Source organism: Haliaeetus albicilla, chromosome 21, assembly GCF_947461875.1.
Source record: "Haliaeetus albicilla chromosome 21, bHalAlb1.1, whole genome shotgun sequence".
Lineage (NCBI taxonomy): Eukaryota > Metazoa > Chordata > Aves > Accipitriformes > Accipitridae > Haliaeetus > Haliaeetus albicilla.
In genome coordinates this window covers 6,365,160-6,383,167 of record NC_091503.1, presented here as the reverse complement: position 1 = coordinate 6,383,167, position 18,008 = coordinate 6,365,160, and the positions used below count along the sequence as shown (strand labels likewise).

General features: G+C 38.9%; 1 protein-coding gene across 3 annotated transcripts in view; it reads left to right on the top strand.

The window, feature by feature from the left end:
• The first annotated feature begins 16,798 nt into the window (after positions 1-16,798).
• Positions 16,799-18,008, top strand: part of CDH18 (cadherin 18) — a 506,683-nt gene continuing 505,473 nt past the window's right edge. For all 3 annotated transcript variants that reach the window (XM_069808908.1, XM_069808906.1, XM_069808901.1), the window contains exon 1: positions 16,799-17,108. The gene's annotated coding sequence lies outside the window, so the exon portion shown is untranslated. The remainder of the gene's footprint in view (positions 17,109-18,008) is intronic.

The following is an 18,008-nucleotide window of genomic DNA, read 5'->3' as shown; positions in this document are numbered from 1 at the left end:
AACAGATTTTACCTGGTAAGAACAGAGGAATAAGATGGATTTCTCTTCCTAAGATGGGCTTCCCCGATTTCTTTGCTGAAGGCTACAGGTTAAAGAACCAGGAGCAAATAAAAAAGTTCAGAAGCTCATAGCAGAAAATGACAAATCCTTAAATATTCAACAGAGAAAATCACAATGATAATGAAATCTTTACCAGGAGAAAGGAAAAGAAAATGACATGCTGTGGTATAACAGTCCTTTTTTTTTTTTTTTTTGTATGTAGAGTTAACAAAGAAGGAAAAAAAAATATGGCTGTAGACAAAGCTCAGCAGATTTAACGAAAATCACTTTCAGAATGGAGAAACCTACTATACTTTTGGTAAGGAAATGGTGGCTTGGGAAATGAGTGTGTGTGCTTTGTCAAGATCATTGTGTTCTTGTGTACCTTGAAGTAATGACTGATGGAATTGTGGAGTCCATGATTTCCACAATTCAGCGACCTCAAGAGGTCCTATGTATCAGAGAAAGAGGATATCTAGGAGGTGGGACAAGAAAGTGTAACTGTGTTGTTTCTGATGGTTAATATTTAATCTGGTGGTCAAGAAAAGATGGACAAGGAAACTTCATTTTAATGAGGATGCAACAGTCCAGGAAACGAAGGTATAATAGCCCAGAAAATGTTCCAGAAAAGATAAATTTAAAACCCCACCCTATTAGCTGACTTAGCATTCTGGACCTACTATGTATCTCACATTTTTCAGGCAGCTCTGACTATTGGTTCTTCCTGAGGGAGAAGCTGAATTTAGTCTAGAATCAGTAGAAGTACAGAATGAGTGTATAACATCAAAATCTTAAACATGTTTATACAGTCATTCTTATAGACACTAACTTTGTTCTGAGGATCTGTACTTTTTCCTCTCTCTGTTTTTTAGGGTTGGGTTTTTTTGGGGGGTGTGTGTTTTGGTTTGGTTTTTTTGTCTTGGAAGAGTGAAGGGGAGTTTCTTCATTCTCCTTGATACAGGAGAATGCTCTTTTCAAAGATCAAGTACCTCTTCCTTTTCAGGCTGGAGTACCCCAGCATTGCTTTGGTGTTCTTCATTCTCTCAGAGAAGCTCTTAGGAAAACCTCTACATGCTCAACTTTTTCTTAAACAACAACAACAACAAACCACATTCTTTTTCCTAAAAAACATACCTAATTCTCAAATTTTGGATCCTGAAGCTACTGCTACCTTTGAGGATATGTACAAGTTCTACAGCACCTGGTCATTTAACAACTCCAGCAAGGAATGCCAGCAGCACTCTGCTTTGTCTGTCTTTTATTTTAAGAGAGAATCTTTTATACCCTTGAGGTCTTTCCATTACACTCTATGGTATACCTTCTACCTGTAGTAGGTAGTGCAAAAATTACCTGACAAAAATATGTGAACAATGCTCATCCAATGACCCCTTCTTAAAACTTTAAAAAACATGGTAAGTCTTACTATCCTAACCACACCATTCAAAGTGTAGAACTGATTGGTTTGCAAAATTATTCTCAGTTTTCAGTGTATCTTCCCCTGGTGTGCTTTTTCACCTTTTCTTCTTACCTCATACCACTCACAGAGACACATTTTTTTTTTCTTGTCAATATTGTCAGTGTTATATCTGCGTCACATATTCTTCAGAAAATAAAGATCCTTTTTTTTCCCTCATGGATCACTCTCAATACTTTTGGGACATTTGCCACTGAAACACATTAAAATACATTCATCTTTTTCCTATAAGAATAAAATGCTGCACTGAGAGTTTGTGCATTGTTACTCTGCCTCAGTTTTCTTTGAAAAACTATCATAATGTTACTGCCTTATGCGTAAAGCACTGGGCAAACATTTAAGAGGGCTCAATTCTAAGGCTGCTATTCTGATCCAATTTTAAGATGAACTCTCTACAGACAGAAATATTTTCCCAAGAATGTAGGAGATATTGAGTAAGTAATTTCTGAGATAGATACATAACCACAGAAATAGTTCCGATATTCTTGCAAGTATGTTATTATTCCTATGCTTCCCCATCTGAAAACCATGTGTTTCTTTCATATCACATTTGAAGCAGCTTCTGCCTATCCATAATCAAATGATTGTACACTGCCATTATTGTAATAGTATACACAATTCTCATCATCTCAATAGCACAAATAAATCTTCACTTTCTTTCTGATTCATTTTCCCCCTTCATTTTATAAATTGCAGGTAGAGAGTTCTTTCATTATTCTGGAATTAACTGACCTCTCTCCCTCTTTCTCACTCAGTCTCTTACCCCAGTAAAGAACTGGTATCATCCTAATGTCTGAAGCTTATGTTATGGAAAACCACTATTTTTCTAACATTTATTCCTAACATATTGCAATATTTTCAATAACCCTTGAAAGACACAGTTCAAAAGAGAAAGTCTTCTGCTTTTTGTAAGACATGAAGAAATAACATTTTTTTTATCTTCTCTGCTAATGTGTTTAGACACTTAATACTTCTGTTGCTTCCTTTGATTTCAGAAATAGGATTTTCTTAAACTGTAGAGTAGAGAATATGAATCCTTTCATACAAAATCTTTTTTATGATCTGCTGATCTGAATAAAAAGTTTGTGCCTCTAAAAAGTTCTTTTAAGGAGCCATAAATTTATACAGATTAAGTACCACTAATAAAAGATGCAATTTTACATTCAAAATCTTATTTTAGAATGTGCCTATTTCAAATCAATTACTCCCAGAATAAAATTCTTGCACAAACATTTCACTTTTTCTACCAGATTCTGACAAGTAAACAAAAATGTCCCTACAGTGTAAATGTAAATTCTTCTCACCAGTGTATTATTAGGGTAAAGCCAGAAAAAAGTATAGGGAATACAGAGCTTGGAACAAGACACTGGGAAGATGAGGACGTGGAGACTTCTAAACTACTGCATGAAAGGTAGCAAAGTACACGCTATTTAATCTTAAAAAGTAAACTGAGTATTTTGCTGGGGTACACTAGACTATTTTGGTGTTTAAGATGATTGCAAAATTTGAACTGCAGTAGCAATGAATGGAGAGAAACTGGGAAAAACCCTCCTGCTTATTTTCTGTAAGATACTCTACTGTAATGTCCTCGTTTTGGCTGGGATAGAGTTAATTTTCTTTCCAGTAGCTGGTATAGTGTTATGTTTTGGATTTAGTATGAGAATAATGTTGTTAACACACTGACGTTTTCAGTTGTCGCTAAGTAGTGTTTAGACTAAGTCAAGGATTTTTCAGCTTCTCATGCCCAGCCAAGCAAGAAGGCTGGAGGGGCACATGAAGTTGGGAGGGGACACAGCCAGGGCAGCTGACCCCAACTGGCCAAACCCCAAAAGGGGTATTCCATACCATGTCATGCCCAGTATATAAACTGAGCGGAGCTGGCCTGGGGGGAGGCTCACCGCTCAGGAACTAACTGGGCATCAGTCAGCAAGTGGTGAGCACTTGCATTGTGCATCACTTGGTTTTTACATTCCAATTCCTTTATTACTATTATTGTCATGTTATTATTGTTATTATTATCATTATTATTTCCATCCTTTCTGTCCTATTAAACTGTTCTTAACCCACAGGTTTTACTTTTTTTTCTCCTGATTCTCTCCCCCATCCCACTGGGTGGGGGGGAAGTGGGTGAGCAGCTGCATGGTGCTTAGCTGCTGGCTGCAGTTAAACCAAGACAAGGAATTATAACATGATGGTAGGGTAGGGGACTGTTAAAGGATGTAATCTAAAAAAAACCCAGAACTTTGAGTGTTGTTATGTGTGTGCTTTATGTCATTAGCAATATGACATATGTCTAAAGTAAATGACCCAAAGGGGAAAATAATTCTTGCAGTAAAGAACAACAAGGAACAGAAGTTTTGACTAGCCTAAACTGAGCTGAGAAGAAGCTGATCTAATGACACTGGCATAAAAATGTTTGTATGAACACTGGAGCATGAAAGCCAGTATGAGATTTTCAATGGTACTGAGCTGCTATTTTTGTTCAAATCTATAAAGCAGTAACACCATGAATTGTGATTAGTACAACAAATGTTTCTGCTACCTCTACACTCATGGTAAACAGCAACAGAGTCCTTTCTCTGCTGAGCTTTCTTCAGTAAGTTTAAATAGTGGAAATACTTTGAGAAATTACCTTAAAAGATGCAGTTCTCTTTCAGGAGAGATACCCAAGTGAAATGGTGGTATATATAACACAATATGGAAGTATTCAACCCTGGCCTGCACAGAGTCTCAAGGAAATAGGTATTTTCATAAAGAGATCAACGAGTCCCCCTTTTTTTTCAGTAATTCTCAAAATTCTGGAGGGAATTCTGCAAGTTAGAAAGCATGTACATTACATCCAATATTTACACTGTAAGAAGCTGCAGGTAGAATTCCTTTACCTAAAGTATACCCATATAAAAACAAATGCCAGAATTACTTAAATATAAAAAATGTAATAATCATACATCTTCCCCCCACCCAAACCCCAGGATCTACCCTTGGTGGAAGAGGATCAGATCAGAGAATAATTAGACAAACTGGACATACATAAGTCCACAGGCCCTAATGAGATGCACCGAGTGCTGAAGGAGCTGACAGATGTCATTGCAAGACCACTGTCACTCATCTTTTCTCTATCATGGTGACTGGTAGAAGTGTCCAAAGACTGGAAGAAAGTAAATATCACCCCCATCTTCAAGAAGGGCGGAAAGGAGGACCCAGGGAACTACAGGCCAGTCAGTCTCACCTCGATCCCTGGGAAGGTGATGGAGCAGCTAACCCTGGAAACCATTTCCAGGCACATTAAGGATGACAAAATCATCAGTAGTACTACAGAAGGCTTCACCAAGGGCAGTCATGCTTGACCAACTTGATAAACATCTATGATGAAGTAACTGGCCTGGTAGATGAGAGGAAAGCAGTGGATATTGTCTACCTGGACTTCACTAAGGCCTTTGACACTGTCTCCCATAAGATTCTCATAGACGAGCTGTTGACGTACAGGCTAGATGAGCAGACAGTGAGATGGACTGAAAACTGGCCAAATGGCTGGGACTAGAGGCTGGTCATCAGCAGCGCAAAGTCTAGTTGGAGGCCAGTAACTGGCAGTGTACCCCAGGGGTCAGTACTGGGTCCAGTCCTGGTCAACATCTTCATTAATGATCTGGATGACAGGGCAGAGTGTACCCTCAGCCAGTTTGCTGATGACACAAAACTGGGAGGAGTGGCTGACAGGCCAGAGGATCATGCTGCTATCCAGAGGGGCCTGGGCAGGCTGGAGAAATGGGCTGACAGGAACCTCCTGAAGTTCAACAAAGGGAAGTTCCACAAGTCCTGCACCTGGGGAGGAACAGCCCCACACATCAGTATATGCTGGGGGCTGCCCTGCTGGAAAGCATCTTGGCAAAGAGAAGGACCTGGGGGTCCTGGTGGACACCCAAGTAGAACATGAGCCAGCAATGTGCCCTTGCCACAAAGAGGGCTAATGGTATCCTGGGCTTCATTAGACAAAATACTGCCAGCAGGTTAAGGGAGGTGATCCTTCCCCTCTACTCAGCACTGGGGAGGCCACACCTGGAGTACTGTGTCCACTTCAGGGCTCCCCAGTACAAGAGAGACACAGACATACTGGAGAGAGTCCAGCAAAGGGCTACTAAGATGATGAAGGGACTGGAGCATCTCTCCTACAAGGAAAGGCTGAGACAGCTGGTGCTGTTCAGCCTGGAGGAGAGAAGGCTCAGGGGGATCTCATCAATGTGTATAAATACCTGAAAAGAGGCAGTATGGAATATAGAGCCAGGCTTTTTTCTGAGCTGCCCAGAGACAGGATCAGAGGCAGTGGGCACAAACCAAAACACAGGATGTTCCCTCTGAACACCAGGAAACACTTTTTTGCTGTGAGGGTAAGCTAGCAATGGCACAGGTTGCCCAGAGATTTAGTGGAGTTTCCCTCCTTGGAGGTATTCCAAAGCCATCTGGACATGATCCTGGGCAACCAGGTCTAGGCGTCCCTGCTTGAGCAGGACAGGTCAGGCCAGATGACCTCCTGAGGTCCCTTCCAACTTCAACCATTTTGAGATTCTGCGATAAGTTATCAAAGATAACTGAGTAAAATATCCATTTATCCACCATGGTTGACTCTCTAATCCTCTCCATTTTGCTTCCTACCTGCACTCAGATTGACAACTGCTCAACAGAGCCTGACGGTTTTTCTGTTTAAAACCTCGTCAAAATCAGTATGATCTCACAAAACATTTTGATTTCAACACAGGAACTGATCTCTGATAAAAATCTACCAGTGAAAAATTAATGTTCATTTTCACCATTCAGTATTAAGTGTCCACGCATACAATGATGATAACACTGCTGCTTGTACAGCCTATCCAAACATAACACAGATCAAAGTCAATATTTATTAATAGTTTCCATAAAATTAGGATAGATCTATCTTATTTTACAATGAGAAGACCTGTGACAATGCAGACAAGATTATTTGGTAAATATGAGAAATGTTTATCACACCCAAATGGTTACTATAACCCTGATGAGTAAGGCTCAGCCTTTGCCATCATTAGTTGTGCTGCAGTTTATGTTAGTAGGTTCTACTGTAATAATTTTCATTTTTATCATATTACTATTTAAAATACTTATTCATGTACATTGCACATAACATCACATAAAAGGGACAGAATAGTTTTTACTTCTACACCAGTAAGTGAATCAGAATCAGGCTCAGTTTCAGAAATATTTTTTTCTGAAAAAAGCTCTTTTTCTTACACAAAAAAATAAGTGTGCAGTTCTGTGCAGCTCTTACATGAATATCACATCATTTCACAGAAGCCAATGTGCGAGCCAATGAGTGCTTTAACAGGAAGAGGTGCTGGTGTATGGATCTGGACAACCAAATTACTGACCATAGTCACCCTAAGTCACTCAGCAGATGTGAAGAAGATACTACATCTTCTGGTCTTACTCTAATGAACCTTTGTTTAGCACTTCAGACAATATACTGTAACCTGATGCGGCTTAGGAAACATATCACATTTTCTATGGTGTAATGCATACCATCAACCTGTAGGTACACACTGCTATGTAACTAAAACCTACCTTTCCAGTAATCAAATACCTGTGTAACTCTGCCAGTCCTACTGTTAATTTTGGACATGCTTTAGAATTAACAGATGTGTAAGTCACTACAGTGAATAAGAAGGTACTGAAGAAGACAGCCCCTGGACTCAGAAGAGCAACAAAGCCAAGTAGCTTTATTAATTCAAGTTAAAGACTTAGCTATTCGTATGACTTAATTGTATTTCTTCATTATTCCTGCATAATTTTCAGCACTGCAGGTTTCTGTAAAAAACATTCTAAGGCTGCTGTAGATATTTCAGTTCATCAAAAGCCACTGACATCTGCAGATGTGTGGATATTAGCATCATGCTGCATGAGATGGGCTGCTCTGAATAAAAAAATGCATCCAGGTATAAATTAAATTATTTTTAATACCAAATAATACATTGACTTAAAGGCATAACATGTTACTGAAGGTTAGTATTTTTATTTTACACAGTGCTTTTGTCACTACATTGGGAGTTAATTACAGCAGTTACATATAGTTATATATATTTCTGGAAAAATATTATTTCAGTTATGTGCATACTATGCATATGAAGGTCATGATTCTGCAAGACTTACACAAACACCCAACCTTTTTACTATGTAAAAGCACGCTAGTTTCATTGAGCTCGCCCAAGACACATAAGAAGTACATCCTCATGTCATTGTAGAAAAGAATGTAGAGAAAAAGTTTGCTGAAGTATCTCACCTACAAGAATAGTTCCTCCTAGCCAACTGGTACAGAATGGGTTGTTTCAAAACAGCTTACAACTAGCTCCTGTAGCACACTGGCTGCATGCCCACGGTATGACATTGAGATCACCGTCTCTAAGATTTCATCATCATCATAAGTTTTTATCCCCTAGTCCAAACTGCCAAAAGTAAGGGAGGGCTCCACTGCAGCCCATCAGGCTAGTATTTTTCATGGCAAGATGTTCAGGTTCTGTATTATATGACCTGATACAACATAGGGGGATGTTTGAGAGAAATAGTCCAAGGAACTCCAGGACAGAGAGAAGTATATAGTGCATGAGGAGCCAAGCTAGTATCCAGAGCATTTCAGGAGAGAATCCTCCTCAGAACTGCACCCAGACTTCATGTCCGAGGGAACTGGTTTCTGTGCCATGGAGACTGGTAGCATGCATACAGTGTAGCAACCAGGTACAGTGCAGCTGAGAATTCTTTCACAGTGCAGATGTACCTCCAATTATTGCACTTCACAACCATATCTATATTAAAGCTGGACTAGTTACTGCAAATTATCATTGTCTTAGCTAAAATCAGAACCAAGTTGTTTTTGAAGTGTCTTACTTTCTTTTAGGAACACTTCATATTTTATTGTAAGACTGCCAAGAAAGATGTCCCTTTTGAAATAAAAGAGGTGCTGTCATGAAGGTTACACAGGAGACATTTAACCCTGTTTTTGTGTATCATCTTGACTTCTAAGTAAAGGGCTGGGAGAAGGGGAAAAAAAAATTGTTGTTTGGTTTTTACAGCTAGAGAAGAGAAAGGGAAATCATTAAGTAACCATTGGCAATAAAGAAAAGAGACTATCCCATGAGATTGATCGTATACTGGGCAAAGACAGGCCCTTTCCCTCCCAAATGGACCAGGATATCAGAGGGGCTTAACAGCCCTTTTTTATAGGGTCCTGCATACTCAGAATTTAGCAGAAGTAGATGCTTTTGCAATAGAATCCCAAGTGCTCTTTTTTCCCTGAAGCTTGCTAAGCCCTTTTTAGTGTTAAGACACTAACTGGCTTTTTATCTCCAACCTCCAGGCAAAACAGTAAATTCAAGTTTTTCACCGTATCCTCCTCAATGAATTCAAAAGGTCTATACTGCCTCTTACATGGGGATCAGCTGCCTCACGCTAAGATAAACTGCATTTCGGCACTGTCAAATACCCCTTTCTTAGCAGTACCATCTCCATCAGAAGAGACACGGAAAGTAAACACAAGACACAATTGGCAGGCCAAGATTTTACCTGTGCAACATTTAAGTAAAGTATATTTTAGCCTGGCAATGTTTTTATTCTTGTATCTAAAGCCCCTTTACAAGAAACCAAAATTATATTTAACCATCTGTTACTTCTGCATAGCTAGGTGACAACAAGCTTTTCCAAATCAGGAAAAGGAGCATCATTCCTACCAACAGCTTCCAATGACTCTTTGGGAAGTCTTCTTGTATTATGACTGAAAGTCACCTAGGAAAAACTGTTCTAAGACATGTAAAAATAATCAACAGAGCCCCATCAATTTTAGGGCTAGGCCATGATCATGGAAGCTGGCTTTAGCTGGAGTTACTGGTTAGCACAACAAAATATCTCATATAAACTTGAAAGACAGGGAAAATTATGGAGTAGGTGGGCTGTACTGCTTCTGCTTTAATAAAAACATACACTGATAAATGCCAGTTTCTCTTTACTCTCCACTGGCTGTGTTCACTTCTCCCTCATCTATTATGTATTTATTTCTCTAGTTCTGCACTCTTGAGGTTTGATTTCAGCTAGAGCTGCCTGTTGAATGTTTTTGCCTCCACAATTAATATGCCAGGAAGCAACAGCTCAAGGATGACTACAAACATATCTATGGGAAAAAAGAAGCGAATGAACCTGTTTTTCAGGTAGTTCCTAGGGAAAACTTCCAAAGCATTTTGGTCTCTGAATTATTTTAAAGGAAACAAACTTGCCCCTAAGTTCTCTCAGCACAATATAATATTCAGTGTATTGTGACTCCTGGGAAATGATGGAGACCCATGGATACATGAGCTTTCTTCTTCTGATTTAACTACGTATTTTGCTCTGCTACAGGGAGATGGTTTTGGTGCATGCGCTATCCATAGTGCAAACACAATGTTCTCAGGCAACGAGGCAAATCTGAAACACAGCACACATTATATGTCCAATCCTGTTACCTACCCTGGCAAAAATTTCATTAGTTTTAGTGGAAGTACTGCCCAGATGGAAGTAGAAAATCAGAATCCAAGATAATTTGTGAACAATTTGTCATTAAATGTGATAGTTCAAAAACTGCTCCAGACAATTCTCAGTTACTCATTAAACATACTACATACCTCAATTATAAATACAAAAGCAATGGACTGCACAGTGATTCTACAAATAGAAGGCAACATTTTATTCATAGGTAATTAAAATTCAGTTATTGTTTTTTTGTTAAAAGGATATTTCATTACACTGAATCTTAATTTTACATCATTTACTCCTGTATCGCCATGTGGCACAGGAGAGGACTTGCATGTTTTGTTTCCTCCCTTGAACTTCTGCTGCTCTCTTCCCCTTCCCTATTGCTAGCCAGAGCCTTGATCCCAGCCCCACTGGCCAACCCACTAGAGACACTCTGAACGTGGGATTGACCTTCAGCTTGGAAGATATATGCAATAAAGTGCAAATCACAGACCTCTTTCCCTCACAGAGGCACAGAGTTTCCTCCACAACATCTGAGATGGCTGCAGTTACAGCTGTGGCAATGCTCTGGAGAAAATCCAGTTGATGCAGGCAGCTACAGTTCTACAGGCAGACAAAAAGAGAGCAAGGCAAAAAGCAGAACCACAACCCTAGACTCCAGGAGAGCAGACTTTGGCCTGTTCACACCTCTGCTTGGAAGAATCCCATGGGATACAGGCCTGGATAGAAGAGGGGTCCGGACGACCTGGGTGATTTTCAAAGATCGCCTCCAAGCTCAAGAATTCATCCATCCCAATGAGCAGGAAACCAAAGGCGGTAGGATGGCTACATGGATAAATCAGGGGCTTTTGACAAAACTCAAACATAAAAATAAAGCATACAAGAGGTGGAAGCAGGGACATAACTTGGGAGGAATATAACTTGGGAGGAATATAAAAACACTGTCGAAGCTTGCAGGGATGAGGTTGGGAAAGCCAGTGTACCTCAGAGGCTGATATAGGGGACAGTACAGTTTAACATCTTCATTCATGACCTGGATGATGGTCAAGTTTGTGGATGATACAAAACTGGTGGGAGTTGTTCATACACCACATGGTTGCGCTGCCATTCAGAGGGACCATTCAGAATAACCCCCTGCACCAGTACATGTCGGAGGGCAATAGTCTGGGAAGCAGCCTTGAAGAAAATGACATCAGGGTCCTGGAAGACAATAAATTGAACATGATCCAGCAATGTGTCCTAGCAGTAAGAAGGCCAACAGCATCCTGGTCTGCATTAGCAGTGTTGCCAGCAGGTCAAGGGAGGTGACCATTGCCCTCTGCTCAGCACTATTGAGGTCACACCTAGAGTGCTGGGTCCACTTCTGGGCTTCCCAGTATAAAAGAAGACATGGACATACTGGAGTGTGTCCAGCAAAGGGACATAAAAATTATTAAGGGACTGCAGCATCTGTCATATGAGAGGCTGAAAGAGATGGGACCATTCAGCCTGGAGAAGAGGAGCCTCAGGGGGAAAGGGGAAGGAGGAGGAGGAAGTAAGAAGCTGATAAGACTGTTGCAGTGATTTTCTTCCTTGTTTTTCTTTTTTTTCCCCACTTTGATAAAAAAAACTACAAAGCCCGTACTTTAATACCTTCAAGGTGATCCTAACTGGGAGAACGGAAGAAACCTTTTACTAATCTCCATGAGGAAAAACAAATAAAAAATAAACTGCAAAAGACATGCCTTTATATATAGCCCTAGAAATGCTACACATTAAAATTTGTTTTGTAACCATAAGTATGTTTCAGCTAACAAATAGAGTATCACTGCCTTTTCTAGAGAATTATTTGTCTGACCTAGAAACATCGTAATACAATAAATATTAACAGTGATGATAATAAATAATTTCAATTATATTAGTTTGCATTTTCATAGCAATGTTCATCCTGAAGCTCACTAAAGCATTCAGATAGAAAATAAGGTATATTGTGGTTTATGGACATGTATTCCATTATCTCAGGTTCGTATACATAACTTTCATGGCTAAAGCCAAAGTCTTTAATAAATGGAGATTTACTTTCTCTTATTCTCCAGCATGTTTACAGAAACTGAATTGAGTACCTACAAAACTTAAATACTAGCTTCTATAGCTTGAAATAAACAGAAAGCTTTCAAGCAAAATGGTAACATATTTACCTTCTCTATAAGAAATAATGAGAAATGCTATATAGAATGCAAGACACTATTTATTGTTATTTATCTCTCATAGCCTGTATCTTGGCTTCTTTCCTAAGCACGCCCTTCCTGATCTGAAAGGAAGTTTTTTCTAAAGAAAAATGAAATAAAATTGACAAAATCTACCTTCAGTATCCTTGTATTTATATTCAAGCATTTAGAACAAATTTTAAAGACAGCTTTGTACCCCATCAGTGGAAAAAGACTTTTCCTAAGTATCGGTAAAACTATAAATAATGTTTTAGGTTTCTACATTGCATACCTGAGTATGCAGTACTCAATTTTAAGCGTATGAACAGCCTGAGCATTTTAAAAATATGTTAAGGCTTGGCAGGACTTGAAACCTGAATGATACCTATACTGGTAAAATATCACCCAGCAATTGTAAAATTAATAGAGCCAGTGTTTAGGTTCAATGTAGAAAGCTCATTTAATTCATTCTTTTGAGGGAAAGGTGTAAAATGTTCAACCCTGACTTTTATTTTTATTTTTGTTGTGAGGGAATCCATCAAAGGTACCTCTATGAATAGGCAACATCTGCTATTCCATCATTAGTTGTTCAAAGATTTAGTCTTACAGAGCTCTGTATTCTGGTTTTCCTTTGATTACTTTCTTACAGAATAACTACCTTGATTATTGTTGGAATCATGAGGTAGGAAGCATATATATTTCCTCCTTGTTAACTGAAGCTGAAATAGTGAGAAACAATTTATCATAGAGAATTACATTTAATAATATATAAAAACATAGCACTCACAAACAGAAGTGTTCTATGACATAATTGCACCTTATTTCCCCCTTCCCCACCAAAAGCAAAATAAAATGAAAACTAGGTGGATGTCCAGGGCTTCTTACTAGAGTATATACAGTATGCCTTTTATTCTAAACTACTTTGACATTGTTTAGTTCAATGTTTCAAAGTTTCAAGCTTAAACTCTGGTCTCAATATTAAACACTGCCATTTTAAACATCTGTTTATCTAGATAGTAACCATTTATATTAACCACTGAAGATTACATCTGTGCAATCCTAAATCATCATGTTGTGATAAGTTGCATCCATACATTCTTAAAACAATTTATCATACTCCGCTAGACATGAAGGCCAAAGAGATATTTTCACATATATTCAGTATGAACCTGTTCCAATACACACAAGTTCCATACAGCATATATAGCATCTAAAGCTACCCTGTAGACAACTGCATGTCAAAATTTGTATTTCTAAAGTACAATTACAATTTCAGTAGATATTTTTTCAATCATTAATTCAGTGTTTGCATAAAAGGCCAGTTCCTGAGATTTACAGTCATTGTCTTTTTAAAAATGTGACCTTGACAGTCCTGCCTTCAGTTGAAAAGCAAAGACCAAGCACTAAAATGCCAATGGCATAGCATATAATTTTGTAATAGTACCTAACATGTAACTACTGTTTGGTTTGCATGGGCTAGATTAGATTAAATGCAGAAAGAAGTTGGGACTTTGTCAGGAAGAAAAATTTCAGAAGGGTATTTGGAAAGCAAGCTCCTTCCACTCTGAATTCTGCAACAGTGTTCCTCCCATCTGTATTGGAAGCCTTGCAGAAGTCATTGTATTCCATACTGTTAGTGATCCTGGACAAGTCATGCCTGCTTTCTTGGGCCCCATGCTTAAGGCTTTAGCAGCCCATATGTTAGCACGAGCAGCTGCTTTAAGGTAACCTGTTGTTGTGCCCCGTGCCAGCCTGTGCTGTGCTGGTGGGTGTTATGACAGAGATAACATCCCAACCTGTCAGGAGATCGTTTGTGATTCTGATTGTTACACAAGATAAAGGGCACAACAGCATGGGAGGGAGAAAAGAACCTCTCCATGGATGGAATCTGCACAGCATGCTGTAGGAAAATCCACCCATAGTCTGTGCTGCATGAAAGAAACGTTGCAAGCATTTGAGGCATGCAAGATTTACTCCCTATCTCCCTAGTCCTCTTTATTCTCTCTTATTAAAACAGGTATTTTATTACACCGTTTGCTATTGGGCCTTCCTCACTGAGATCTGGAATGAACTTTGCACTGCCCTACCCCTCCCCGCTCCCATACTCCACCTAAGGGCAGAACACCATCCACCCTAATTGTCCTTCTTCCAACATATAGGACTATACAGGCCTTACACACTTTCACTACCAGATATTCACTCATACAATTGTATGACCATAATTCTATCCATCTTCATTTTTATTTACTCATTTTAATCTTTTTCTCTACCCATGAACATCACTTAGCTGATGCAGACCACTCAAAACACTCGAGACATCTGTTACATGTGTTTTGTAGGCTGCAATTAATGAGGTATTCCATATGCAACTGAGGAATCAGAGATTATTAGTTGATACTGTGATATTTCACATTAAGAATGGATGAGCTGAACTTGTTGTTGATACTGTGACTTCATTGGTTGTTTCCTGGATTATTTTTGTATGTGCTTTAAAAGATATTCAAGTGCATAAATGTATTTTCTACCATTAACTGACCTTAACGCATACTCTTGTGTAAACACTCAGACTAAACAGAAATGTTTTCCTGATAGCTCTGTATCTCTGAATAGGCTTAGAGGTATCCCTTATTGTTTATGAACACCGTATATTTGTTTCTTGTGTTGCAAACGCCAGTCTAATAGTGGGTCTTTTTCTTTCTGCTGTCTTTCCCTTACAGTCTTTGACTAGAATTTTCAAGAGACTAAACATAAAATTGATGACTTGGTAGCACTAGCTTGTGTTTATCCAAGAAGTTTGGATTGCTAGGTAGGTTATGTAGACCATAAACCATCTGACAGGGCTCTCTAACTGTATTTAATGGGGGATTTTCTGATAAAGGTACTGGAAAAGAACAAACCTTTTTGACTACTCCTAAGAGCTTACACAAGAAATCCTGTGAGTCAAGCAGAAACCCTCATCAGCCAGGTTGTCACAAGAAACTGGTTTAAGTATCAGTACATCTACTTGCTCACATGCCTATGTTAGACTCTGATGTTAGACTACAGTGCTTATACTTCAGTAAGAGGTTTGACCTATGCTAACTCTCTAAGGAGGCAATTTTAGCCATGGAATAAACAGTTGGACTGCAAGTTCCAGTTCTCAGGACAGGATCCCAGGTGCAAGGTCTTAATGCAATGAATGTATTGAGAGATCCTTAGACTGATGGACAGTCCAAACACTGAAGAGGCAGAAAATCAAAGCTCTCATTTTGTTTCTGGATTCTTTGGCAGCAATCAGGTGAATTTCTGCAAGAATCATATAGGAGGGCACCACCAAGAATGGGACAGTATGTTCTTTAGAAACCACCAAATGAATTGTACTCATGGTGGTTTTAGTTACAGTTGCTGTTTCAAATGATAGAACAGCAATATAATAGCATCAATATGCTGGGATGTGGAAGCACCTGTGACTGATGAAACCTACCCTCTGGACTCAGCAGTATAGTAGGTACTTTCTCACAGTTTGCTTCAGCATGGAAGTTGGTTCATCATTTTGAACTGCAACCAGAATGACCAGGTTACAAGTCAATGTTCTCATGATTTAGTGCCTCTAAATTAAAAAAAAAAAAAAAAAAAAAAAAAAGTCAGTCTGTTGTGATAAAAATACTCACTTTGCACAACATCCATCCTGAAGTTTTGTTTTTAGCTACTAAAGGACAGTCTATTGTTTGCAGACATGGGGAACGCAGTGCAGTACAAGATAGGGTATGCTTTTAAAGTAAAACAGCTATTTGTTGCTAGCTCCATGTTTCAGTTAGTTCTGCTCACTGTTTTAGCAGAAAAAGCTGTTCCATGTGAATCTGTTGCTGAACAGATATTGTATTTCCAATTCCTCCTGTATCTGAATCTACATTGTTTCCGTACAGACAAATTCTTAAAAAAAAATAAAAAATCATACAAGCTGAAACATAAACAGTGTAGGAAAGAAGGTAGTTCAAGATGACGGGGTTAGAAGTACAGTCTGTGAAGCACAATTTTCCTGCTTCTTCGTTTATGCTTAATTTCTACACTTGCCATAAACAGGTCTAAGTTACAAAACTTGCTACTAAATTTTTCAGAACACAAAGCCCGAGACTTGCCATGCAGGTTTATTTCTAGATTGGGGGGTGCGGGGAGTGTGTGTGTGTGTATTTTCTTTTCTTTCTTTCTTTTTTTTTCTAATATGTATTTTAAAACACATAGAATGGATAAATATTTAAAAGTGTTCAGAGTGCTAGTGCTGTATAATGTGCATGTTTATGTAACTCTCATGAAAAAACACAGAGAGAAAGATAGCTTTGAACCTGGGCTCTCCTAAACAATTTTTCTTTAAGGGAGGTAAAATAATGAAAAATACTTGGTTAAACTGCTGGCCAAGTTCTTATTGTTTGCACCACTCCTGGAAAAGACCCTGGGGAGCAGCAGTGGAATCTGTGCTATTGATTGGCTGGTTAAATAGAGGCCTATTAGATTCAGACAGGCTAGATTGATTATACAGCAGCAGAAGGAGCTCAGACTCAGAGCTGAGTGAACGTCAGGGTGAGAGAGGGAGAGCAAGCGAGAGAAAGCGCACAACAGAGGGAGACTGTGCACGCTATAGCATCAGTATGTGACTGCTGGTGCCTGATAATACCGGTATCGAGCTCCTTCAGTGGACAACTTGCTGAGCTACCTTTTTTCATTTGCAAGAGGATGCCAGCTCTAAGCCAATGCAACTGATAACAGACTGGACATTGGAATAGTTTGTTTTACTTGTAATTACATCTCTTACGTTCTGCATCTCTGAAGAAAGGCTTATTACGGAAGACAAAAATTCATCCTGTCCCCTTAGCTCACATAGTACTGATGATATACAGAGTTTGATCTTGCAGGTAAGAAAATTATCCTTTGCTTTTCTGAGCAGATAAAGAAGGAATTATTCTTTTTGTATCTTGCATGTTAAATACAAGCTTTGGCATCTGTTTACAGAATGCATTTATTGCACTTAAATTTCTTTCACTCACAGATGATATGTATCAAATATTATGTACAAAGACAACTAAGAACAGGACATGGTTTGTGCATTGTATTTATCATGTTTAACCCTTCAAGTAAATGGGAATGAAGCAGCCAGAAGAGATTATTTCTAACTACTTGTGTGACGTTTTAATGTAACTTGTCCCACACATGCTAAGCAGTCTGGAGTAATAACAGCGCACAAGCTCTCTCATATTATTAATTTATTATTTTACATGTTGTAAAGCTAGGTAGAGAGAACATTTACCTGAAGGATTTCTCAGTGCTTGTCAGTAGTTTGAAACAGTATCTGTCTTTTGACTGCAAGCTTACCTCTGCTGTGCAAACATGATCTGCCTTAAATAATATGGCATTAGACTGCCATCTTTTTATAGATACAGTAGTTATTGCTAATGTTCTGCCTGCAAAACGAAGATCAAGGCTTATGACCTGAAATATGAAACCTAGGATGTTCTGTTACTCTGTGCTGCATGTTTGAAGCAGTCAGGCCATGGACTGATTGCTTGTTTTGAAGTGACATTGACACTACTGTCTCCTAACTGCCCAGCTCTACATAAACTTTCTGCATATTTCCTTCGGCTGTGTTGGAAATGGTTTTGCTGTGGTAGGTGATAGGTTGTGATAGGTTGCTGTGATTTTGAAGGTGGTAAGCTAAAACTGAAATAACCCAGCTTTTGGTTATGTAGCAAGTCAAGAAGTTGATTGACTTGGTGTTTACAGGCCATGGGAGCATAATGCCATGAAGACAGCGCTGT